The sequence below is a fragment of the Oryzias latipes genome, chromosome 9 (genome assembly GCF_002234675.1).
Source record: "Oryzias latipes chromosome 9, ASM223467v1".
NCBI classification, from domain to species: domain Eukaryota; kingdom Metazoa; phylum Chordata; class Actinopteri; order Beloniformes; family Adrianichthyidae; genus Oryzias; species Oryzias latipes.
Window position 1 is genome coordinate 30,232,270 of NC_019867.2, and position 7,987 is coordinate 30,240,256.

Consider the following 7,987-nt stretch of genomic DNA (forward strand, 5'->3'; position numbering starts at 1 on the left):
GATGGTACCCCTCCCTCACCCCCCAACCCCCCAACCCACCCACCCACACCCCACCTACCCAGTTCCCCCTGTAGAACCCTGAATAGAACCAAAGAACTGCAGCTTAAAGAAGGTCTGGCTTGGTACTGCTGCGAGGAAACGATATGATGGGGATCCATTTATTCCAAGGCCCAGCCCGACCACAGGGGTCAGTACCACAGCGCCCATCCAACACAGGGCAGCCCAGGGCCCACTCCATGGCTATCAGACCACAGAGCGGGACCTCAGCCCGCCCAACGGGGCAAAACGGCAGAACGGGCACTGCAGCAACAGCACCCCCTACAGGTCAAGCTGGTGGTGCCCCAGAAAAATTGATCCCCAAGAGGAAACACTGGAGTAAAATATCAGAATAAAAATTATCATAAAATAACAACAAAAAAAATAGAAAAAAAGATAAATAAATAAATAAAATAAGATTTAACAATTTTAGTAATTAAAAAATAAAATACGTAAACTGATTAAAGCATAACCTACGTATCATTGGTAAAATAACAATAAAAAGAATAGCATATTAAAAACAGAGATAATAATAGTCCTTACAAATAAATAAATGAATAAATACGTAAATAAATAAATAAATCAATAAATAGATAGATAAAAAATAAAAAGACATAGGAAATGTTCAAAGTCATTTAAAAGCCAGACTAAAAAGGTGGGTCTTGAGCCTCTTCTTAAAAACCTCTACAGTCTCTGCGGCCCTGAGGCTCCCTGGCAGGCCGTTCCACAGGCGAGGGCCGTAATGGTGGAACGAAGCCTCACCGTGTGTCTTGGTCCTCACCTTAGGGACAACCAAGAGGCCAGTGCCAGGGGACCTCAGGGTCCGCGAGGGTTGGTATTTTAAAATAACATCATTTAAAAAAGAAGGCCCAAGACCATTAAAACATTTATAAACCATTAAAAGAATTTTGAAATCAATCCTGAAACGCACAGGGAGCCAATGCAGCGATTTTAAAATCGGTGTAATGTGTTCCCGCCCTCTGGTCCTCGTCAGAACTCGTGCCGCAGAGTTCTGTAATAGTTGCAGATTTGAGATCGACTTTTTCGGTAAACCAGAGAGCAGGGCATTACAATAATCTAAACGACTAAAAATAAAAGCATGCATTAGCACCTCTGTGCTGGCAAGAGAGAGGAACAGGCGGACTCTGGCAATGTTTTTAAGATGGTAAAATCCTGTTTTCACAACGTTTCTGATGTGGGGAATAAAATTCAGCTCAGAGTCAAAAAGAACGCCCAGGTTTCTCACACATTGAGAAGATTTAAAATTCCTAAGTTTGGGTAAAATCATCTCTCTCTTGTCTTCAGGACCAATGATTAAAACTTCAGTTTTGTCCTGGTTGAGCTGTAAGAAGTTTTCTGCCATCCACAGCCTTATATCTAAAATGCATTTTAAAAGAGTCTTGACAGGTACAAGGTCATCAGGAGACACGGCGATGTAAAGCTTTGTATCATCAGCATAGCTGTGAAAGTCAACGCCGTGTCTCCTGATGACATCCCCAAGAGGCAACATATACAAGTTAAAAAGTATTGGACCCAAGATTGAACCCTGGGGAACCCCGCAACTTATTTCATAGACTCCTGAGGACCGAGTATCCATACTTACAAAAAAATGGCGATCTGTGAGATAGGAGTGAAACCAGTTAAGAGCAGTTCCTGAGAGGCCGACCTGACTCCTTAGTCTGTCAAGTAAAATCTGGTGATCTACCGTATCAAAGGCGGCACTAAGATCTTGCAGCACCAGAACAGAAAGTTTCTGCGAGTCATAAGTATTTCTGAGATCATTTAAAATTTTTAAAAGGGCCGTCTCAGTACTGTGATTTGTCCTAAAACCAGACTGACACTTTTCATTTAAAAAATCATGTGATTGAATAAAAACAAGTTTTTCAATAATTTTTCCTAAAAATGGTTAGTTGGATACAGGTCTGTAATTGTCCATGATCTTTGGGTCCAAGTTACTCTTCTTCAGAAGGGGCCTCACCACCGCCGTCTTACAGGCAGAGGGGAAGACCCCTGTCTGAAGAGAGCAGTTAGCTATGTTTAAAATCTCGGACTCAAAGAATTTATAAAATGTTTTAAAAAGAGAAGTGGGAATAGGGTCTAAAAGGCAGGTTGTAGTGTTTGCTTGGGAAAAAACTCGACCAAGCATCTCTGCATCAACCAGGACAAAACTCTCCAGTGTTTCCTCAGGTAAAGACAATGCCACTGACCTGCTAGGATTACTGTCATGTACCGGTTGAAGGTTGGATCTAATAGCATTGACTTTACTCCTGAAGTGGTCAGCAAAGTCCTCACATGCAGTTTGTGAGTGAGGCATGATAGATTTATTAAAATCTATTTATTTTCACTTCCGGACTACGTTCCTTTGTCATTCTTTCAGAGTTTCTGCAGTTTTTGGTTTGTCTTATTCATTCCTATCATTGAAAATTATTCAGTTTAGTGTCTTGTTTTGCTCTAAAGTGTAGGGATAGAACAACTACCGGAAGATAGAGAAATCCTGTAATCCAGTCAAATCACTTTTTTAAGCTTTTATTCATCAAAGGATCCACCTTTTTACAGGTGTAACAGAAAACAGTTGCTGCATCTCTTCCATAAAAGAATTGGAATCTTCTTTGAAAAGTCGGTTCCAGGTTTCCTGCAGAACTTTGACGTTTTGCTTTCGCTCTTGGGTTCAGTTCACGCCAAACCAACTTCCTAGGGTTCCGTTTTGGGGACTATCCATGTTTTTAACAACCACCATCTTGTTCTTTTGTCATCTAGTAGTTCTGGCATAGCTGAAAGTGTGTTTTCGGCCATTGTCTTGTTGAAGAGGGCTGCATGGTGATGTAGTGGTTAGTACTTTTGCCTCACTATGGTTCAAATCCCGGCTGGACTTTTCTGTGTGATTTGCACATGGGTTTTCTCCACCTTCCTCCTACAGTCTGTTGGTCAACTGGTCGCTGCAATTGTCCCTATTGTGAATGCGAGGGTGTGTTGTTGTGTGGCCTTGGAATGGACCGGCGACCTGTTCAGGGTGTACCCCGTGTTTGCCCAACAGTAGCTGGGATAGGCTCCAGCAACTCAGTGACCCCAAAAGGGATTCAGCTGGTTTTGTGGATGGATGGATGGATGGATGGATGGATGGATGGATGGATGGATGGATGGATGGATGGATGGATGGATGGATGGATGGATGGATGGATGGATGGATGGATGGATTTTCCTGTGTCTCTTCTGGTGTTTGTCGCTTTTCAGCCAGAGAACATTGTTCCACTAAAGCTGAGGAGGGTTTGGTACCGTAGAGTTTAAAGCACTGCTTCATTGCTTCACGCAGACAGAGAAGGATTTGAAGGCCGTGTCACACAGCCACCATGTACATTTTACTCTTTTTCCACATATTAAATGTCTGTCTTTTGTGATACATGCATGACATACGTAATTTATAAGTGTTTCTTGCGTTCGTCTTTCGTCGATGTCTCTCGAAGGTTTCGGCAAAGGGGTCTTTACAGGAATTTGGTTTCAAGCTGTTCAAAATTGATTGAGAATTATGCCGTTTACACGTATTTTATGTAGTTTTTAACGCAATTATTACGTAAATCGTATCCAATTGTGTGTGATTTTTGTGGCATGCATACACAAATTTGTGGCTTTCCATGACCGTTCCACGTATGTCTGACAGACTTCATGCATGTATCACCAATGTATAACTTATATGGCGTGTACTGCGCACATATCACATTAAAATTACATAATTGATGCAGAAATCATTAATAAATTGCATATAAAGAGCGCAATAATCACGCAAGGTTCGTGTTCTACATTGATTTGCATGTTCTTTGCGTGGTTTATACGTACTTCTTCCGTGGTTTTAACGTGGTTCATTCGTGATGCAGTGGGGGAAAAAATGTAGTCAGCCACCAATGGTGCAAGTTTCCCACTTAAAAAGAGGAGAGAGGCCTGTAATTTTCATCATAGGAATACTTCAACTATGACAGACAAAATGGAAAAAATAATCCAGAAAAACACATTGTCTGATTTATTTAGCAAAATATGGTGGTAATGGCCTCCCTCATCTTTTTAAATGGGGAATTGGTGGCTGATTGAATGTGTTTTTGCCCCACTGTACATCTGTGAAAATTTAACGTAAAGACCACGACTTTATCACTTTTCCCACATATTTTCACATATGACCAATTTTCCTTCCCTCAAAATGCCAAAATGACCGGAGTGGCTGTGTGTCACGGCCTTAGTCGTCTACAAAAGTCAGAACACCGGGAAGAATGACTTAAAGCTCAATCAACCTCTGTTGCACATAAACAGCTTTACATTTTCAATCCATGTCATGTTCCATGGAAAGATTCTTGCTTCTGGCAATTCAGAACTTACTTTTGTTCAATGTCAAACTATTCATTGGGCTTTAACACTTGAACTTGCATAGTTGGGTTGTTTTAAAGCTTTTGACTTTTTCTGTACATATGCAATATAAACAAACAGTTCTTTCAACATTTTAACATCTCAAATAGAAACACAACAACCGTAGTGCACATCTGCAGCTCAAAATGTTCTGCAAGGACATTGCATCCTGTTTGGTGCAGCACTGTGCTGGTTTGTGGACCTGCAGGAGTCAAAAACGGGTAAAGATGGTCTGGTGTCCAGGATGGGGGCATAGACTGATCCCTGACTGGAAAAAGTAACTTTGATCATTTGTGTGTTGTAAAACCTTTGAGCTGATACAATCTACCACTGAGAAGGAAGAGCATCCAGCACTGAGACCCTCATGGTGGAGGACGTTTGTCCTGAACACCAGATCATGGTAGATGTTCTGGAGATCAATGCAGTGAAGCAGATGGAGATGTTTGAACACATTGAGAGGAGGAACAGTGATGATGCTGGCAAAAGGATGCTGAGGCTGGAGCTACCAGGAACGAGGAGGACCAAAGAGGAGGTTCATGGATGTGGAGAAGGAGGACATGAGGGCGATGATGACAGTGAGAAAGAGATGAGAGGGTTTGATAGAGGCAGATAAAACAGGAAGAAAATGCAGCTTATCTGTTAAAAAGCAAAGCTTGAGGGAACATCATAGCTGGAGTGTCAGTCAGTACGGGACACAGACAAAGAAGAAGTTCTTGTTTTAAAATGACAGCTTACATCAATGACCTTTCAATCAAACCTTGTGCCAGAATCTATTTATGTGTATATTATTAAGCTAATTGTTAGCACAGATTTTCGGTTTTCTCTATACATGATCCATGTTTGAGAACCAGAGTCCAGTTCGGAGATCCAGCTGAATTAACTAAAGGCTCGTGAAGCTCTTTACCATCTATTTTTCCCTGCTTGTTCGGGTCGCAGTGACTGCAGTCTCTGTCTGGATGCCCACACATCCCTCTCCCACTTCTTTCTGTTATTCCGGGAGGATTCCAAAGCATTCCCAGCCTGGCAGAGAGATATGACGTCCATGCAGGGTGTTGTGGGTCTCCCACAAGGTTGGACATGCCCATGACGCCTCACTAGCAGAATGTCCGGATGGCATTCTCGCCAGACGTCTAAACCACTAGAGCAGGATCCTCTGGATGTGGAGGAGTAGAACTTCTTCTTCGAATTCCTCTCCGATATTTGAATTTCACACCTTATCTCTAAAGGAGACCGCAGCCAAGCTGTAGGAATCTCAGTTCCCCCGCAAGTATCTATGCATTTCTTTACAAGACAGTCATGGTGGCCGGAGGTGAGGGTAGGAACAAAGAACTCTTTTCATCTGACTTTTTACCACCATGGGTTTGTGCAAAGTCTGCATTACAACACCAAGAAACCTATCATCCACTAACGAGTGGAATGACCTTTCTGATCCCAAAGGGGGCATCCCACCTATTTCTGGCTAAGAATCAAGGCCTAAAATTGGAGCAAACTGATTCCAGGAGAATGCAAAGGCTCCAGAAGCCACAGCATTTGCCTTTTGATTACAAATTATTACCGTTTCTGGTGGGGTTGAACTTCACCGGTTTTGTTTTGAAGTCCAATCTCACCCGAAACGAGTCAGACTTATGGCAAACGGATGCACACTGGTTTTTCGCAGAGACTTCTGGGAAATTTCTAGGGCACTGAATTTTGAAATTGTAGATTGGGACAGTTCTAGAAAATGGGGAACGGACTATACAGTGCACAAAGTAGTGAGTATTGAAGGAATTCTGGCACAACCACAGATTTGATACATTTTTGCCAAATTATGACCCGTAAAAAAAGGATTGGTCTACAGAGGAAGACCAAAGAGGAGGTTTCTGGATGCAGTGAAGGAAGACATGATGGCGGCTGGTGTTAAAGGAGAGGAAGCAAAAGACAGATGGAGGAAGCTGATTGGCTTAGGCGACCCATGAAGGATATGCTGAAAGGTGAAATTTCCTCACTACTCCCTGACCACAAAAAAACTAGAGTGCAAGACTGACCAGTACCCTGGAGTTTAAAAACAATTTCACTTGTTTTTGGGGGGTTTTAGCAGCAAATTAGACGTCACCAATTTCCCAACGTACTAAATATGAGCATTTTATGAACATTTTTGAATGTACTGTGTTCTGAAAATGAAATGCTTTATAAGAAATTACTTAAAACGTTTTTTTTTCCATCAAAAAATCGTTTAGACGCAATGCATTGTTGTCTGTGTTCACCGATCAAGTGAGCATCAACTCCTGCTGGCTTCTCTGAAAGGTTCCTGTGTTTGTTCAAGTCTCGGTGAACCTCGGAGATTCTGGGCAGCAAACAAACTGCATTTGGATTACAGGAGGTCTGAAAACTTCTCCCTGCAGGTTTTGTTATACTCATTTAGTTTTTCAATTCAGTTTGTTCATTAAACACCAGTTGTCTCACTGCTGTACACTAAAGAACGAAATGTCAGAGTGAGCAATCGCCTGACAGATTAGCAGATTGTAATGTTGTGGATTAGATTATAATGCTACACTACACTGCAAAAACAATCCTAAAAAGGTAAAAAGATCATCATTTCAAGAAAAATTGTCTTATTTTCTGTCTTGCAAGAAAAATAATCTTATCAAGAACATTATTCAGTAACAAAATAATGCGTCAAGCATTTTTGACTTATTTCTATTTGGAGCGTACATGTAACCAACGGAGAAACCAAAAAAAAAAGCAAGAAACATCCAGCAATACCTGACGACCATCTGCTGTGAAGTTTTATGGTCCGAGAGGACAGGAACGAGACAGAAGTGTTCAGACATACTGGAACATCTCTTACGAGTTGGAAGCCAAAGCAAACACAGAATCAATGACACATTTGTCAAGAGAAAGGAGATACTTATCAGTCACTGCAAGGTAAGGAATACTCTTGACACCCCCCCACTAGTCTAAGCCTAAAGTAACAAAGCTGAATCACTCAGAGGCCAAAGGACTGGAGACTAAATTCATTACTTCCAGTGGGATTATATCGTTACCAAGTGAATCTCTGATGCCAAAGTAGCAGTTAAATATTGTTGTACCTGACGTTGCTACAGACGTTCAAAACTGGTCAGAGAATTATAAAGTTAGAATAAGTAAACTATCTCGACAAGGATTGCAAAGCGTATAGGACTTCCATTACTCTTTCTCTCATCGCTTTCCCCCACCCTTGTAATTCCTGTCCAACGATTGAAGAGTTCTGTGTGGTGCTATGTGTTCAATTTTAAATTCTAAATATCAAATGTCAATGATTATATATGTGTTTAACACTAAATGTTTATCTGATACATCACGCAAAAATTCAGATTAAGGACCAGGAGGATGGTACACAAAGAAAGCATGATGTTTTTGATTTGTTTTTTCTCTTTGGAGTGAGAAAGTGAATGTGAGACATTCAGATGATCTAGACCTCATGCTGCTCGGTGACTGAGAAGAAGATCTGAGCGGTAAACTACAGCAACACCTCCTCCTCGACTGGTATTTCTGGACTTGTTAAGATTTAAATAACTGGAAGGAGGTGACACTAGCATAATCT